This window comes from Ovis canadensis, chromosome 19, assembly GCF_042477335.2.
Source record: "Ovis canadensis isolate MfBH-ARS-UI-01 breed Bighorn chromosome 19, ARS-UI_OviCan_v2, whole genome shotgun sequence".
NCBI classification, from domain to species: domain Eukaryota; kingdom Metazoa; phylum Chordata; class Mammalia; order Artiodactyla; family Bovidae; genus Ovis; species Ovis canadensis.
The window spans coordinates 36,891,483-36,910,890 of NC_091263.1; the positions used below are offsets into that span (position 1 = coordinate 36,891,483).

The following is a 19,408-nucleotide window of genomic DNA, read 5'->3' on the forward strand; positions in this document are numbered from 1 at the left end:
GATCATAGGCTTCAGAATGAGACAGACCCCACTTCAGATCTAGGATTCATTACTTATTAGCTTTGTGATCTTTAGGCAAGGTGCTTCTTTTCTCTATATGGAAGTTTTTCCTTCCATAAAACTATGGAAAATAGTTTTCCAGGTAAAAATAGGTAAACATACCTATTCTTTAGACTTGTTATGAAGATGAAATTAAAGGCGTGTAAAATATTTAACACCCATCTTAGTAACTAAGGAAATGCTCTATGTAACTAGCAGCCAGCATTTACTCTTACAAGTAGGGAAGGTTGTAAGCTCTGGGTTCTGTTTTGTAATGTTTTAGAGTCAAACTTCTAATGCTCTGTCTGACTGCAAGGGGCTAATGTCATTGAGTCCAGTGTGAGATTTACTGTCTCCTTGGAGTATAAATACCCACCAATTAATAGTGACAGTCACTAAACATTTAGTACCTAATGAGCTGCATCTGCTCAGTATGGGTGGAGTGGCATGGCAAAGAAACTGTAATTCAGCTCACCAGACCTCCTTCTTTCTGGCTCTCCATGACCTCCCCACTGGGCTGCCCAAGGGGGTTGACTGCATTTGAAAAATGCATTTAGAAATGTCAGTGTCTTGGAAGCCCTGAGCTCTAAAGCCTCCTTGGCACCATGGACACAAAAAAATGTCAGAATTAGTCTGTAGTGAGCACCTAATCCCAACATGTCATCCTAAAGGTGGGATAATAAAGGTTAGAAAGGAGAATGAGATGGCTCAGGTCACACAGCTGGGGAGATAATAATGATGAAGTTAGGGAAGGTCCCTGCTGTTCTGGAGCTAATGATCTATCGAAGAAGAGAGACAAAATGCAAGAAAACAGTTCCAAAAGCAAACAGGATGTAGTGACAGAGAGTAATGAACTTGAAGGATGTTTTATATAAGGTAGTTGCGGAGAAGTCACTGAAGAGGTGGCATTTAAGCTGAGACACAAAATGCATAAAGGCAGCAGCCATACAAATATCTGAGACTGGAGTGTTCCAGAGAGAAGGAACAGCAAGTTTAAAGCTTGTAAGGCGAGATATATTTCGTATATTGAATCTGAGTGTGACAGAAGCCCGCTAATCTAGGGTAATATTTGTCATAGAGAAACTCTTGACCAATATTATAAATTATAACTCAAACTTTCTAGGGTTTTAGGCCACTAAAAAGAGATAAAATTTTATTGTAAGTATAAAGGAAAAGAAGTGTACTGGAAAGTTTAAAGCAGTGGAATAACACAATTTGATTAATGATTAAAGTCATTCTTCTGTTATATGAAACTAGGCTATTAGATGATAAGAATAGAAACAGGGAGCCCAGTTAGAAATTTATTTCAATAGTCTTAGATGAGAGATACTGATGGAGTGAACTAAGGTAATAGATTGGAGAAGAGGAAGAGAAATGGACAAATTAGAAATATATTTTGAAGGTAGAATTGGCAGGATGTTGGGAGAGTGTAAGGTAAAGGGAATGGAAGTCAAAATCTGACTCCTGATTTTTGCCTTGAACAACTGACTATATGCTAGTGTCATTTGCTGAGATGAGGAAGTCTGGGAAAAGAGAAGAGTTGGGAGCATAGGATTAAGAGTGCTGTGGTTATTTACTTTCTCTGTCTGACTTTTTTGTGACCCCATGGATTGTAGCTCACCAGGTTCTTCTGTCCATGGGATTTCCTAGGCAAGAATATTGGAGTGCTTGCCATTTCCTTCTCCAGGATCTTCCTGACCTAGGGATCAAACCCACATCTCTTGCACTGACAGGAGGGTTCTTTACTGCTGAGCCACTGGGGGAAACCCAGATAAAAAAAGTGTGAGATGCCAAGGTGACATCCAAGTCATATTATCAATTAGATATTTGACCCTAAAAGTCTTGAAAGGTCTAACCACCAGTCATTGGCTATATAAAGTGAAAGTGAAAGTCACTCAGTCATGTCCAGCTCTTTGCAACCCCATGGCCTGAATAGTCCATGGAATTCTCCAGGCCAAAATACTAGAGTGGGTAGCCATTCCTTTCTCCAGGGGATCTTCCCAACGTAGGGATCAAAACCAGGTCTTCCACATTGCAGGTGGATTCTTTACCAGCTGAGCCATGAGGGAAGTCCAAGGATACTGGAATGGGTAGCCTATCCCTTCTCCAGGGGCTCTTCCTGACCCAGGAATTGAACTGGGGTCTCCTGCATTGCAGGCGGATTCTTCACCAGCTGAGCTACCAGGGAAGCCCTATTGATTATATAAGCTATGGCAAATATTAAAACTTCATGATGCTACTTCCCTCTCCAGTGCCATACAGACATTTCTAATAGATTATAGCACACTTTCCTGAGGAGTCTGGGTATGGCTTTAGGGTCCTTCTCTTCGCAGTGCTTCAGGTAGCCATACCACTACTCTAGTGGTGTTGGTGTTCGAAAAACACATCTATTGGCCATTTCCTTTGTGTTGTATTAGCATTGTTTCATCACCAACCATCTCAGCTTATTATTGGTTTTATTGTAAAAATTAGAGCTGGTGAAATATGATTCATTTTCATCACTTACTAAGAGCTACTATGTAAGTCCATTGCTCTGCAGGATGCTTTGTTTGAGTAAATTAATCAATATATGGTTTAGTCCCTCCCTAAAGAATTTAACAAGATACTTATGACAGGTGGGGGTGTGGAATCAAAGGAAAGTGCAGGACTGTGTATGATTACATGTCCAAATAAACGGTCTCAAAAGTATATTCAGAGGAGGTTTGGATTGCAGCGTGTTAAAGGGATTCTAGATATCCCAGAGAGATGAGGCTTGATCTGGCCTTGAGAAAGAATAGGACTGGAATGGGGAGATGGTGTCATCAGATGAGATAAGCAATCTGATTAAAAGACTGAAGAAGGAAATGGGAAATCAGAAAGAGAGGAAGGAATCTGGCCATTTGGAGAGGGAAATGGGGAGGGGTAATTAAAATAATGGTCGTATTATAGTTCTGACTTTAGGAAAAACCTCTAATTAGTGTTTGGCTTAAGTGCTGGGTTATTTTACTGCGTAGTATGAGTTCCATTTCTCAGATTGCATTCTTAGTTCCCTTGCCACTGTCTACCTGAGTAAGCCAAGGCTTGTGTATTTTTATTACAACAGCATGGCAACTTTGGTCACAATTTTTGTTAGCTGGCTGATCTAGTAGATAAATTCCCAAATCTCAATGGCTTAACACAGTACAAGTTCTTATCTTGCTAACATAATAATCTAATGCAGTTGTTCTCAGTCAGGTAACTCTCCTGAATGTCTCTCCTCCAAGCAATAATTCAGGGATCTAGGCTCTTTGTATTGTGTGGGTTTTCCATCTTCAATATGTGGCTCTTATAGCTGCCCTGAGTATTGACTCCTTTCTAGCCAGATGGCGAGGGAAGAGAGCAGGAAGAGTTGTACATGAGTGGTGTTTATGAGCCAGGCCTAGAAGTGGGAAACTCTGCTCTCTTCCCACTGGCTACAATTCAGTCTCACAGCCAGAGAGTACTGAAAGAGAGACTGGGGAATGTAATTCAGTTGTGTCGCCTGAAAGAAAATTACATGAATGTGGTGATTCTTTTCCCCACAGGGTGCTGCTGTTTACCTGATTCTTTGGCATGAACTCTCCTGAGCCCAAGAGTCATTTGGCAACAACTTGGGTCAGAAGTCCTCCCTTCCCAGTCCACTACCTCACCCAGCCACTGGGGGGCTGAGTTTGTCCAGATCAGGTAAGACCTGAGCTAGTACCTGGTGTAGCCCCTGATCTCCCCCAACCTCCACCCCTCCCTCTGTGATTTCATGTATTTATCCTTTGGTTCTATTTATCCTTTAGTTCTGACTCTGGACTCATTCTTTATCTCAGCTTGTCTAGGTTCCTGTCTGAATACCACCCTTACTGTTATGCCTTCTTCTTGACCTCTGATGTCCATAACCACAGACTCTGTCTCAAGTTCAATATCAGTTTCTTATGAAGAGTAACATATCTAGCTGGGGTGTTTGTGGACTTGGATATGATTGTCTGTCTTAGTCTTTGAGATTGTAAAGCAGGATCTGGTAGTGTTAAAAAGTAGCCTTAGAATGTAAGACGATTTGCATTATCTAAAAGGCACAATGATTTGGTAAGGCCTGTTAAGACAGGATGACATTTTTATGAAGTTTTTAGCTGGATTGGAGTTAGTCACATCCAAAAGTAGTATTGCATATATTCCGTTACTTTCATTTTGTGGTAATTCATTTCATGCACATAATCTCATTACCTCATTTCACTCCTACAGCATTCCTACAGAATAGGCATTATTATCCCCAGGCATCAGTCATATATAACCAGAAAAACAGGGTAGATTGATTGACTGGTTGTAAAGAATTGATTTACCCAAGTGAGCACTGGCTAGACAAGTCTGAAATCTATAGGGCAGGCTGCCAGGAAGAGCAGTTTGGAACCTTGGCCATAAGCTAAAAGCACAGGTAACATTTCTTCTTCAAGGGAGCCTCAGTTCTGCTTTTAAGGCCTTTCAATTGATTGAATCAGGCCTATCCAGATGACCTAGGGTAATCTTCTTTACATAAGTCAACAGACTATGGACTTTAATTACATCTACAACAGACCTTTATAGCAACATCTAGATTATATTGAATAAATGGAGACCAAGCCTAGCCAAGTTAATAGATAAAACTCATCATCATGACCCATTTAAAAGATAAGGAAATAGAGGCTCAGAGATGTAGTAAGCTGCAGAGCTGGATATTTAGGATTTTTATTTTATGATAAAATATACTCTTAGGTATTTTTTCATCTTCCTAAATTACATATATTTGCAGCAGGATCCAAAGAAAATATCTGAATTGATTTACCGAGAGTGATCTAAATGATGTAATATCCAAAACATAATAGTGAAGAAAGTCATTCACTGTATAGCAGCCAAAAGAGAATAAAAATGACTTATTTTTTCCTATTTAAGTCTTATCATGAATAATTCTCAGTTTGGATAAAACCTTGGTTTTAAGGAAGTCAATGATAGTAGAGTTTTCTTCTCTAAATCTTCATTTAGGATTGCAAGAGACGCAAAACCTTAACATTTATTTCTAGCCCTGAGGCTGAACAAGTCATTGTTTTAATTATAGAAAGCTGAACTTTCATCTTTCTTTAATTGAGCATGGATAGTTTGTACCTGTGATCAGTACTAAAATGTCATCAAATCACTTATGACGTTTCACACTCTTGAGCTGCAGTAAAAATACGTTAGTTTGTACATCTGTGCAGTCATCATTTGGGGCAACTGTTTCAATTTGTTGGTAATTATCGTCCACTCTTCATGACTAGTGTGGTTTGGAAAGCGTCACAAGAAGTGCTGTTTGACTTTGGTGATAGCCAGTACATTTAGGGAAGAGGAGGCCAATGAGGAGACAGATGCTGGCTTCCTGGGTACATGGTTTGAATGACAAGCAGAGACAAACAGATCATTACTTTTCACAGCAAGGAGAGGAGGAGGGAGCTCAGAATTCTGAAGGAAATGTTGGCCTTTGGATGCTTAAGTTGTGCATTCTAACATAAGAAGGCAAGGATGTTTTTATTTGCTTTTCTTCCCTCCAGTCACACTCTAGGAAGACAGAGCTATTATTATAGGCTATGTCTAAACTCATGGTCTTTAGCAAAAAAGCACCCTAGAGGGTGAAATGAATACTGTGCCTGTTTTCTGCCATAAAGTTTGATGGTAGAAAAGAGGGTTGAAGCACTGATTTATAGCAGCCTTGGAAACAGTTACCAGTCCACATGCCTAGTAACAATTGTGATCTAGTTCGAATGAAGATGGACTTGATCTAAACGCCAGTGTAAGAACAGTCTATATAACCTTGAGGAAAAAAATTGATAGGGTGATCAGTTACTTTTATCCCTTTTAGACAGAATTACCTTTTTTAAAAAAGGATAGTTTGCAAATTTGGAGTTGAAAGAAATGCATGATTTGAATAGAATATGTTTCTCCTGAGGTACTCAGAGGGTGATTTAATGCCATTTCTTAACCCAGATTATATGGCAGACAGGTCAACTCCGGGGAAATGAAGTGTGAGACAGAGGAAAAAGAAAGGCTTGAGGAAAAAGAAAGGCTTGGGGAAAAGGAACTAAGGAGAGCACCGAGAAGCTTTAAAATTGGTAAAGGGATTGGTAAAAGGAAGATTCAGATTGGTGGTAAGGTAGTACTGGGAGCACAATGGAGGTGATCTGGGATTCCTGCAGTCTGAGGAAAGTGAGGACAGGACTGACAGAGGAATTAGAGATGGGAGTAAAAGTTTCTTTGGTGGCCTACGAGCAAGAAGTTTGGAATTGTGATGAACCTAGCAGATAAGAGAATGCACGCTTAAGTAGAATTTTTTAGAGAATTTAATGAAGGTTCTTTTCAGAGTTGTGTAGCCAGGAAAAGATGATGAGGTGCCAAGCAGAGTATAAGAAGCCCTTACACCCTCTAGGTGTGAAGAGCAAGGGTTGAACATTGGGACCCAATGTTACTGGAGCCCCATGAGACCTATCACTGTAGAATGAGGCTCTAGACATGAGTTGTAGAGGGATCAGTCATTGCCAGAGCCACAGTGCTGAGACAAGAGGACAGCAACAGAAGAAATGTCCCCAAATGCTCTCTTTCCTCCCACCTACTTGTCTTTCTTTTGGCCAGTCCAACTTGAAGTCAGAGGAAACAAGATGCACAGAAAGGCAAAGACTGATTTGGGGATAATAGCACAGACAGAGTAACCAGACAGGTGAGAGCCAGGAAGTAGGGGGTGTCCAGGTACTAAGTACTCGTCTTGGCTTGATAACCAACTTGCAAAGGGACTTTAAACAAACAGAATAACCCTTTTCTTTTTTCTATCAGTAAATGGGGATAAAAATTCTTTCCAGTATTCTGGAGTTGTTAAAAAGATCAGATGACATAGTAGATGTATTTGTTGCATTGATTTATATTTATGTTGCACTTTATAATTTCCAAAGCTTTCTCATGTCTGTTATTTCATTTGCTTCTCAAAATTAGCTCTTAAGTTATCCAAGATAAGTTTTATCATTTCCATTTACTATTTGAGATGATAGAGTCAGAGAAATTAGGTGGTTTCTTCATGGTCACAAGGCTAATAGTTCTTTTGACTAAAACTTGACTGTAATTTTCTTTTATCACACTGAAGTGCAGTTTAGTCCAATATTTCAGACAGTTTTGGGAGAGAATTATTGTCTTTGTAAGGCACAAATTTTTCAGATAAGGAGCCTGAGACCACACCTTTCATGTGGTCTGTAGAGAACAGCATCCATGATTCAGGTCTTCTTTCTTATTTGAGCATGATCTTGGGAAGAAAAAAATGGAGAAAGAAAAGGGCCTTGTTCTTGACTTCTCCTCCTCTTCCTCTCTTAGCAAAATATGCAAAATAAAGTGCTACAAGAAAATTAGAAGCCAACATAACATTGTAAAGCAATTTTCATCCAATTAAGAAAAAAAAAAGATACCCAGGGGAAAACAAAGAAAGTTTGTATTCCCCATACATTTAAATGTGAAGGCCTAACCCCCAACATGATGGTATTTGGAGGCAGGGCCTTCGAGAGGTGATTAGGTCATGAGGGTGGAGCCCTTGTGGATGAGATTAGTGCCCCAGAGAGCTCTCTCCCCTCTTCTGCCATGTGAGAACAGAGTGAGAAGAACTCTCTGCTAGTTATCATAGTGAGTCTATTTTTAGCTTATAATAATATGATTATCTATTTTATACATATTTCAACTTTAGAAAATAAACTGACTGGCCTTCCTTTATCAGAGAGATTGTATGCATGCTTTTCCTCCCTCTACCTTCATCTCTTTTTATATTAGCACATGGGCAATTCTATTTTAGTGTGTTTTCTACTTGTGTATTTTAGGAAGAATGCTAAAGTGATAGACACATGAAGAATGGATCAGAATTGAAGAAGGACAAGAAGACTAGTTAGGAATTATTTTAAGAGTTGAATGAAGGGAGCAGGTATGTCTGAATGAAAAGGAAGGGACCTGATCTGAGATTGTTTAGAAATCCAGTTTTAATTTCACCTTTGCTCTGGAACTTTCTTCATTGAAAAAGAGTGTGGTCTATCTATACTATTTCTTTATTCTGCCTCACTCATGTCAATAGGTCACTCTCCTCTCAATGTATTTGACTAGATATGAATCCTTAAAATTTTTCTATGATATAGGCTACTTACACTTACTTGTTTTCTCTTCTGAAATGATCCACCTTTCTGAGTTGTGTCTTCTTGACCATTTAGAGGTATTTGTTTTTGAACCTTGTTGTCTTCATACTATGAAACCCTGAGAGTGCCCAGAAGAGTGTGAAGGCTTTCTGAGCTTTTCACTATTTGCTTTCACCTTGGCTTTTTCTTTCTACCTCACTGATACCAGTGTCAGATGGAAATGACAGATGCTACCCAGGATCTGATTCACATGGGTACTCTGACAATTAATTAGCTTTTTATTATTTTAATTTTTTAAGAGCAGAGCCCCTGTAATGTAAACAGTCCCTATATGACCTGTTTTCTCATATGAATTTATGTATAAGGATCATAAAAAGGAAGCAAATGGCAAGAGACAGAGTAAGAAAGCTCCTTGTGCAGCAGCTTCTGCTCAGGCCTATGGAAAGAGTTATAGGACTCGACACACAAGTCTTCTTTCTCACAGTCAGTATTTCTCTTTTGGCCACTTTGCCTTCCAAAAGTCACCAGAAAAATCTCAGAAATACTTAACTTGGTTAAAAAAATAAATAAATATATATATAGTCCAGGGAGCATTCCTTTCCCTGAGCATCTGGAGGGACAGTCTTCTTGCCCCAGGCAAAGACAGAATAGTAAGACATCAAACAGCTTTGGGGAGAACCAAATGAGTTATTGCATATGAAAGTGCTTTATTTATGTTCTAAACACTCATGACTGAGTGACTGAACTGAACTGAACTGAAACACTAGATCTCTGTGTGTGTGACTAGACTTTCTCTTAAAAGTGACACTTTGTCTCGCCCTTGTAATCACTAAGCATTACTAGCTGACTTACTATGTGCCAGGCATGGGGCTGCATGTTCTACATATATTACTTCTTTTAATCCTAACTTTACCAATTTCAGATTTATTATAGAGTTAAGAATTATTCCCAGGGCACTTATTTCTCAGTCCTGTTCCTTTAGACCCTAAAATACATGCCCTTTCTAACAGATCTCACATGATACTACAAGTCATATTATATGATTAACATTCAGTTCAGTTCAGTCACTCAGTCATGTTCAACTCTTTGTGATCCCATGAACCACAGCATGCCAGGCCTCCCTGTCCATCACCAACTCCTAGAGTTTACCCAAACTCATGTCCGTTGAGTTGGTGATGCCATCCAGCTATCTCATCCTCTGTCGTCCCCTTCTCTTCCTGCCCTCAATCTTTCCCAGCATCAGGTTCTTTTCAAATGAGTCAGCTCTTCACATCAAGTGGCCAAAGTATTGGAGTTTCAACTTCAACATCAGTCCTTCCAATGAACATCCAGGACTGATCTCCTTTAGGATGGACTGGTTGGATCCCCTTGCAGTCCAGGGGACTCTCAGTCTTCTCCAACATCACAGTTCAAAAACATCAATTCTTTGGCACTCAGCTTTCTTTATAGTCCAACTCTCACATCCATACATGACCACTGGAAAAACCATAGCCTTGACTAGATGGACTTTTGTTGACAAAATAATGTCTCTGCTTTTTAATATGCTATCTAGGTTGGTCATAACTTTCCTTCCAAGGAGTAAGCATCTTTTAGTTTTATGGCTGCAATCACCATCTGCAGTGATTTTGGTGCCCCCCAAAATAAAGTCAGCCACTGTTTCTCCATCTATTTGCCATGAAGAGACGGGACCAGATGCCATGATCTTAGTTTTCTGAATATTGAGCTTTACCTAAGCCAACTTTTCCACTCTTGTCTTTCACTTTCATCAAGAGGCCCTTTAGTTCTTCTTCACTTTCTGCCACAAGGGTGGTGTTATCTGCATATCTGAAGTGAGTGAAGTGAAGTTGCTCAGTCATGTCCAACTCTTTGCGAACCCATGGACTATAGCCTACCACGCTCCTCCATCCAGGGGATTTTCCAGGCAAGAGTACTGGAGTGGGTTGCCATTTCCTTCTCCAGAGGATCTTCCCGACCCAGGGATTGAACCCGGGTCTCCTGCATTGTAGGCAGATGCTGTACTGTCTGAGCCACTTTTCTCATGGCAATCTTGATTCCAGCTTGTGCTTCTTCCAGCCCAGCATTTCTCACGATGTACTCTGCATATAAGTTAAACAAGCAGGGTGAAAATATACAGCCTTGATGTACTCCTTCAAGGATTCCTATTTGGAATCAGTCTGTTTTTCCATGTCCAGTTCTAACTATTGCTTCTTGACCTGCACACAGGTTTCTCAAGAGGCAGGTCAGGTGGTCTGGTAGTCCCATCTCTTTCAGGATTTTCCACAGTTTATTGTGATCCCCACAGTTAAAGGTTTGGCATAGTCAATAAAGCAGAAATCGATGTTTTTCTGGAACTCTCATGCTTTTTCAATGATCCAGTGGATGTTGGCAATTTGATCTCTTGTTCCTCTGCCTTTTCTAAAACCAGCTTGAACATCTGGAAGTTCACAGTTCACATATTGCTGAAGCCTGACTTGGAGAATTTTGAGCATTATTTTACTAGCATGTGAGATGAGTGCAATTTTGTAGTATTTTGAGCCTTCTTTGGCATTGCCTTTCTTTGGGATTGGAATGAAAACTGACCTTTTCCAGTCCTGTGGCCACTGCTGAGGTTTCCTAATTTGCTGGCATATTGAGTGCAGCACTTTCACAGCATCATCTTTTAGGATTTGAAACAGCTCAACTGAAATTCCATCACCTCCACTAGCTTTGTTTATAGTGGTGCTTCCTAAGGCCCACTTGACTTCACATTCTAAGATGTCTGGCTCTAGGTGAGTGATCACACCATCTTGATTATCTGGGTCATGAAGATCTTTTTTGTACAGTTCTTCTGTGTTTTCTTGCCATCTCTTCGTAATATCTTCCTGTGTTAGGTCCATTCCATTTCTGTCCTTGATTGAGCCCATCTGTGCATGAAATGTTCCCTTGGTAGCTCTAATTTTCTTGAAGACTTGTCTAGTCTTTTCCATACTATTGTTTTCCTCTATTTCTTTGCATTGATTACTGAGGAAGGCTTTATTATCTTTTCTTGCTATTCTTTGGAACTCTGCATTCAAATGTGTGTATCTTTCCTTTTCTCCTTTGCTTTTTGCTTCCCTTCTTTTCACAGCTATTTGTAAGGCCTCCTCAACCATTTTGCTTTTTTGGATTTCTTTTCTTGGGGATGGTCTTGATCCCTGTCTCCTGTACAATGTCATGAACCTCCGTTCATAGTTCATCAGGCACTCTGTCTATCAGATCGAGTCCCTTAAATCTATTTCTCACTTCCACTGTATAATCATAAGGGATTTGATTTAGTTCATACCTGAACGGTCTAGTGGTTTTCCCCACTTTCTTCAATTTAAGTCTGAATTTGGCAATAAGAAGTTCATGATCTGAGCCATTAAATATAATTTCTTGAGAACCCATTATGTACCAGAAACTATGCTAGATATCCTAGATTGGTATATGACACACAATCCTTATAACAACCCCATGAAAATGTATTGTCACCACTTTTTCCCACTTATTATGGTGACACAATAAGTAGCAAAACTTGTTTTGAATAAGTATTCAAATTCAAATAGATCTACCTTCAAAAACAAGTCTGTATTACATTATGGTTGCCTGTAGTACATTGAATGATGCCCACAAAAGATATGTCCATGTCCTACCCCCTGTGAATGTGACCTGATTTGTAAAAGGGTTTTTACAAATGTAATTAATTTAAGGACCATGAGATGGACTCATATTGGATTATCTGGGTGCATCCCTAATGTTCTTATAAGAGACAGAGAGGAGAAGACACAGAGATAAGATAAGAAGACAGGGGCAGATATTGGTGTGCCTGGTACCACCAGAAGTTGAAAGAGGCAAGGAAATATTTTTTTCTATAGCATTTGGACAGAATACAACCCTGACAATTCTTGATTTTTGACTTCTGGCCTCTAGACCTGTGAGAGACAAATATTTGTTTTTGTAAGCTACTCATTTTGTAATAAGTTGTTTTCATGACAAAAAAATTAATGTATAGCCTGTGTCATTTTTAAACTATAGACTGGCTCATATTGTATCTTTAAAAACTTAAAATGCTCACTACCTCATCTTATTATTATGGTCATTGATGTATTTGGTGTCTTCCAGTTAAGACTAATTTTTTGTCTTCTTCTCCACTTGTAACCTTTAAGGACCTTTCCCACAGTAGTATCAGTCTATGCACAAGATCCTGGAGATGGCTTCATGCCTTTGCTCACCTTGACTCCCACCCCTGCAAGGCTGTTCTTAGCTTGTTTCATTCCATGCTCTGCTGCCGATCTCATTGTCAAGCTAAGCCTGAATGATACCTCTTCTTGAAATCCTGAAGAGAGAGCCCCAGCCAGAATTAACTGCTGTGTCTGTGTTCCCAGAGCAGTCTACTTATTTCTCCATGTATGACTTCTGCCTGTCTGTCCTATGTTGTAGTTAGGCAGCTGCCTATGAAATCTTGGAGGTAGGGTAGGAATTAAATGAATCTCTGCTTCCCCTGGTACCAGTCAATGGATTTCTCATGGTTGATGAAGAGTAACTTACCTCTCTATTCCCTTGAGAATCTCTATACAAAAGTTTCTCAAACTTGAATTTGTAAGAGAATCACCTAAAGAATACATATTTGTTAGAAATATAGATTTCTGGGCTTCTGCAAATTCATTGCTTTTAGAGTAGATCATCCAAATAATTTTGATGCATGTGATTGGCTAACTATACTTTGAGAAATAGTATTCTAAAATTTGGATTGGAAACTTCTGTGGTGTCCACCTGTTGAATAATACCTTTATGGATGTCTCGTGGAATATGAGTTACCTAAACTCACACTCTGCTTGGGAAAAGAAGAGTCACGTCATCCTTTATGACTTTGGTCAAAAGAGCCTGCATGTTTGATTCCATTTCTAAACTCTGTCTCAGACCAACTGAAATATTTCATATTTCCTGAGCTGCTTAGGACTGAGGTTTGTTTCCTTATTTAAAATGGACATGCGTGGGCTCTCATCAGATACATGATCAGAATTGTCTTATGAGGAAATGCTTCTCTGTCTCTTAAACAGTTACAAGTTCTATTTCTGTGTACCTCTCCGTGTTTAACTTGTCTTCAAAGAGCTCTAACTGCCTTACTTTAGTCATTGATAGAAAGAAAGGGCTGCATAAGCATCCATGTCCATTAAAGGAACAACCAAATGTGCTGTGTTTCTATCTTTTGAGACATTAGGAATTTCCACCTTCCTGCTTAGAAATGTCTTATGTCCTTGAAAACTTCTGCATTACAGGATAACTCAGTATAAGGTGGATGAATTTTTCTTTTCTGAGCTCCAGTAAAATGGGAATAATCATGCCTACTTCATAGGACAGTTGTGAGGATTAGATAAAATAATTCACTATATAGAAAGCATTTAGTACAATGTTAGGCCTTTAAGAGGGCCTCAATAATGGTTAATCTTGTGGCTATCAACCAGGTTTAATATTCATAATTCCAGGTATAACTTGAATTCTTTGTTGTCATCCTCCTCTTCTTCCTCACCATCATTAAATCACTGGTTATTAATTAATATTTATTTTGTATCAGGCACATTTTAAGTACTTGACATTCAACCTCACTTTTCCATTTTCTGCCCTAACAAATTTTCAAAAACTTAGCAGTTTAACACAACACAAAATTTCTATTTCAGTCTATAGGGAAGAAGTCTAAAAGAGGTTCACTGGGCTAAAGTCAAGGTGTTGGGGAGGCTATGTTTCTTTCTGAAGGTTCTACTTCTCTTCTCATTCAGGTATTTGGCAGAATTCAGTTTCTTACTGTGGTGGGACTGAAGTCCCGTTTGTTCGCTGGTTATCAACTTAGACTGTTCCTAGCTTATAGAGGTTGCTTGCATTCCTTGGCTTGCAGACTCCTTCCTCCATCTTCAAAGCCAGCAATGGTGAGTTAAATCCCATTCATACTTTGGAATTTTCATGCATTTTATCTCTGACTTACTTTTGTGCTTTCTTCTTGCACTTTTAGGGCGCCATGTGATTAGATTAAGCCCACTAGGAAAGTCTAAGACAGTATCTGTATTTCAAGGTCTATAACCTTAATTACTTTTGCAACATTCCTTTTGCCATGTAATATATTCCCAGGTTCTGGGTATATTAAAAAAAAATCGACTTTTTTTTAAAGGAAGGGGCATTATTCTGTCCACCACACATTTGTTGTCTCATTGAATTCACCTGTTGTTCAGTTGCTTAAGTCAGTTCAACACTTTGTGAACCCATGGACTGTAGCACACCCGGCTTTCCTGTCCTTCACTATTTCCCAGAGTTTGCTCAGACTTATGTCCATTGTGTCAAAGATACCATCCAACCATCTCATCCTCTGTTGCCTGCTTCTCCTCCTGCCCTCAATCTTTCTGAGCATCAGGATCTTTTCCAATGAGTTGGTTCTTTGCATCAGGTGGCCAAAGTATTGGAGTTTCAGTTTCAGCACCAGTCCTTCCAATGAATATTCAGGGTTGACTTCTTTTACGATTGACTGATTTGATCTCCTTGCTATCCAAGGGACTGTCAAGAGAGTTCTCCAACACCACAGTTCAAAAGCATCAATCTTCAGTGCTCAGCCTTCTTTATGGTCCAACTCTCACATCCATACATGACTACTGGAAAAACCATTGCTTTGACTGGACAGATCTTTGTTGGCAAAGAGATGTCTGCTTTTTAATATGCTGTCTAGGTTTGTCATAGCTTTCTTTCCAAGGAGCAAGGCTTATAATTTCTTATAATTTCATGGCTACAATCATCCTCCACAGTGATTTTGGAACCCAAGAAATAAAATGTCACTGTTTCCACTTTTTCCCCATCTGTTTGCCATTAAGTGATGGGGCCCAATGCCATGATCTTAGTTTTTTGAATGTTGAGTTTTAAGCCAACTTTTCCACTCTCCTCTTTCAGCTTCATCAAGAGACTTTTTAGCTGCTGTTTGCTTTCTGACATTAAAGTGATATCATCTGCATATCTGACATTGTTGATATTTCTCCTGGCAATCTTGATTCCATCTTGTGCTTTATCCAGCCCAACATTTTGCCTGATGTACTCTACGTATAAATTAAGTAAGAAAGGTGACAATATACAGCCTTGACATACTCATTTCTCAATTTGGAACCAGTCCATTGTTCCATGTCCAGTTCTAACTGTTGCTTCTTGTCCTGCATACAGGTTTCTCAGGAGGCAGGTAAGGTGGTCTGTTATTCCCTTCTCTTTAAGAATTTTCCACAGTTTGTTTTGATCCACATGATTAAAGGCTTTAGTGTAATTGATGAAGTAGAAGTAGGTGTTTTTTCTGAAATTCCCTTTGAGCTTTCTTTATGATCCAACAGATGTTGGCAATTTAATCTCTGGTTCCTCTGACCTTTCTAAGTCCAACTTGTACATCTGGAAGTTCTTGATTCACATACTGCTGAAGCCTGGGTTAAACTAGTGGCTCAGATGATAAAGAATCTTCCTGCAATGTGGGAGACATGGATTTGATCCCAGGGTTGGGAAGATTTCCTGGAGAAGGCAATGGCTACCCACTCTAGTATTCTTGGTGGAAGAATTCTATGGACAGAGGAGCCTGGTAGACTACAGGCCATGGCTTCGCAAAGAGCCAGACACGACTGAGCAACTAAACTTTCAGAATTCTCCTGGTGTCCCTATGAAGTAGATTTCATTATACCCATTTTACAAATGACAAAGGGAGACTTAGCAAGATTAAATAACTTGCCTAAGATAAAATCTGCAGTAAGTGATGAAGCCAGGATGCAAATCTTGGCATTTTGCCAGCAAAATCTGTCTACTGCTACTGCTGCTGCTAAGCCACTTCAGTCGTGTCCAACTCTGTGTGACCCCAGAGATGGCAGCCCACCAGGCTCCCCCGTCCCTGGGATTCACCAGGCAAGAACACTGGAGTGAGTTGCCATTTCCTTCTCCAAGGCATGAAAGTGAATAGTGAAAGTGAAGTTGCTCAGTCGTGTCCGACTCTTAGCGACCCCATGAACTGCAATCCACCATGCTCCTCCGTGCATGGGGTTTTCCAGGCAAGATCTGTCTAGTTTGGAATTAAACTAGGTTAAGCTATAAAATGGGTTCTGCTACCAAGACCAGAGATTCTTTTTCTGTACTTATGGCCTGGGACAATTTAAAAGAAAAAAAAAATGACCTACATTCAATAACTTGACTATCCATAGATGGTCCAAAAGCCTAAAAGAACTCTTAAGTCTGTATAAAACATGTATATTTGTGGCCAATTCTTATTGACATAGGGCACAAACATCTTGTAGCTCTTTTTACAGATTTCTCCTGATTTTAGACTTTTTCCATTGCAACATTATCACCATCAAAACTTTCATCAGAGGTTGGAAGGAAACATTTTTAGGAACAAAAGATACAATTTCAGCAAATAAGTGGTATACTTTTGTGATCATATCTATTACTTATTTAATATTAATCTCTGTGAAGTACCTTTTGTCACTTAGTGACCCTACAATACTATTAATTGCTGGACATTTTAGGCAAGGAAACTGAGAAACTGATACACACGCTTGCTGAGATGTGAACCTTGGAAGCCTGGCATCAAACCACTCTGTTCTGAGACATTTGTATCTTTTCTACTCTTTAACAGTTTCCACATTTTCCCTTTGCCTGGGGTATCTGATACCAGGCATCTTGGCATTTGGGCTACTCTCCTATATACAGATGATGCCCTAATGATAAAGCCTACATACCTTCTAGGCCAGGCAAAGGTGAAAATTGTTTTAAAAAGAAGAATTTTAAGATTTTTACCCTAGCTCTGTTTAATTCATAAGTAAGTGCAGGGTAAAGTACTTTGATAGTGTTTAACCTGGTGTGGATAAGACGCTATACTCCTAAGGTTTAAGTGAGGAGCCTAGAACTTTCTCCCAATTCCAGTTGAATCCTTAGTATAAATCTCATAGCATAGTCCATAATTGACATATTATTTCCTTACATATGTGTAGCTCTTTTATCATTTACAACACATTTTTACATGTTTTCTCATTCAAACCTCAAAAACATTCTGTGAAGGAAAATGTCATATCATTATCAAGATAATGATTATGATGAAGAATGTTTATCATATGCCAATGTCAAACACTCTACACATTTTACCTTATTTAATCTTTTCACTATCCTTTGAAGTAGGTACTACTTATCCCCATTTTAGAAATAAAGCTGACTGACTTTTTCAGGGTCACCAAAATAGTGAGGATGGAATTGAGTTTTAAACCCTGTCAATTTGACTCCTGGGAGTATATCCTAAACTAAGACTCAATAGCATTATTTCTATTCTTCAACTAAACCAGTGAAGACCTAGAGTAAAGTTAAAAATGGTTTATCAAAGTTTACCCAGCTGACAACTGTAGGACTTGCGTCAAGTTTTCAGCCTTGTATTTGGAGATGGTAACAATATAGACTTCTCTGTAGCTCAAATGGTTAAGAATCTGCCTGCGATGCAGGAGACCAGGGCTCAATCCCTGGGTTGGGAAGTTTCTCTGGAGAAGGGAATGGCAATCCACTCCAGTATTCTTACCTGGAGAATTCCATGGAGAGAGAAGTCTGGTGGGCTACAGTCTGTGGGGTCGCAAAGAGCCAGACACGACTGAGCGACTAACACCCATAACACACATAACAATATAGTAGTATGATATAGAATCAGAAAGAGTTCCTTTCTCCATGAGGCACTAAATGTGTGACCTTGGGTAAATCATGGATACCTTCTAGTCTTTAATTCAATTCACTATAGAGTGGGGATAATCATACCTACTTCCTTAGATTGTCAGCAGGATGGAAATAATGTATATAAAATGACTGGCATGTATTTAGTAGCTGTTATTAGTTAAAGCTCCTTCCAGTACACCAGCTGCTTGTCTAAATGAGAGTCCGGGTCTGGTAGGTTTGAAGTGTGGTGAAATTGCAGCTGGTTGGGGGAAATTGTCTAAGCAGCCCTCAATCATTTTTCACATGAGCCTTAGGCTTTTGGCAGGCACCACCTGATAAATCAGCCTCAGCTTAGGAAGAGCCTCAGAGACGTGTGCTTGACTTAAGAAATACAGTGAAGGAGACCACTGTAAAGTTTTGGTTAACTTGGCAGATCTGAAGCAATCAGGGGCCTGGGGGCTTATTAATAAGCATCATTCTTTCCCCTTAGCTGTCTCCCTAGATGAGCTAAAGATAAACATGATATCTTATGATCTCTTCTGCTCATTATGATCTCCCTCATACAGGATAAGATTCCAAAAGCAGCCCTGGAAAGCTGTGCAAAATGTGATGGTTTTGGAAAATGAACAAATGCTGAAGATTGCGGCCTGTGTCAGGTTGTAAGTATAAGAGCAGAGCACTGAAATATACACTGGCAAGGAGTTTTAAAAGGTTGATCCCCTGAGTATACACTGATGTGGCCCAGAAACAGACTCTATTCAGAATGATTTATGTTCCATGGTGCCCTGGTGTGATCTGAGTTACCTTTGGAAGGAAGAGCAGACATCAAATGAATTTAGAGGATAAAAATAGGTAGATGAGCATAAATGCAGAAATATCCTGAGTCTCTGAGCTCTTTCTAAGGAGATTTTCAGGGACATACCTGGAAAACGCGAACCCTCTTGTGTCTGCTGAAGATTTGAACTGTAGAAATTTGTGAATAGCTTGATCCCTGCTGAGGCCTGTGTGGGCCTCTTCCTTCCAGCCTTTTTCCTGAAAATGAAGGGTTAAAAAACAGGGGTGGAAGGAAGCTTAGAAATAAATAGTGACATCTAATCTGCCTTGGTGCCTGCTTCTCAATGGACTTGAACTAATGCACAACTGTTTAAAATGTTTAGGCATCCCAAGCAGAAGAAACGATTGAGTCAGGCAGCCCTAACTTGACTTGTTGGATCAAATAAGCTCTAAGAAACTAACCTGATGGTAAAGCATGGATCTCTTTGAGTTCTGTAATTAAACATATCTAGCTATCTCCACTCCTGTACTCTTGCCTGGCAAATCCCATGGGCGGAGGAGCCTGGTGGGCTGCAGTCCATGGGGTGGCTAAGAGTCTGACACGACTGAGCAACTTCACTTTCACTTTTCACTTTCATGCCTTGGAGAAGGAAATGACAATCCACTCCAGTGTTCTTGCCTGGAGAGTCCCAGTGACAGACGAGCCTGGTGGGCTGCCGTCTATGGGGTCGCACAGAGTCGGACACGACTGAAGCGACTTA

General features: G+C 39.7%; 1 long non-coding RNA gene across 2 annotated transcripts in view; it reads left to right on the top strand.

Moving 5' to 3' along the window:
* Window positions 1-19,408, top strand: part of LOC138424620 (uncharacterized) — a 694,361-nt gene that overhangs the window by 228,836 nt on the left and 446,117 nt on the right. For both annotated transcript variants that reach the window (XR_011250888.1, XR_011250887.1), the window contains exons 3-4: window positions 3,582-3,720; window positions 18,440-18,532. This is a non-coding gene — a long non-coding RNA (uncharacterized lncRNA). The remainder of the gene's footprint in view (window positions 1-3,581; window positions 3,721-18,439; window positions 18,533-19,408) is intronic.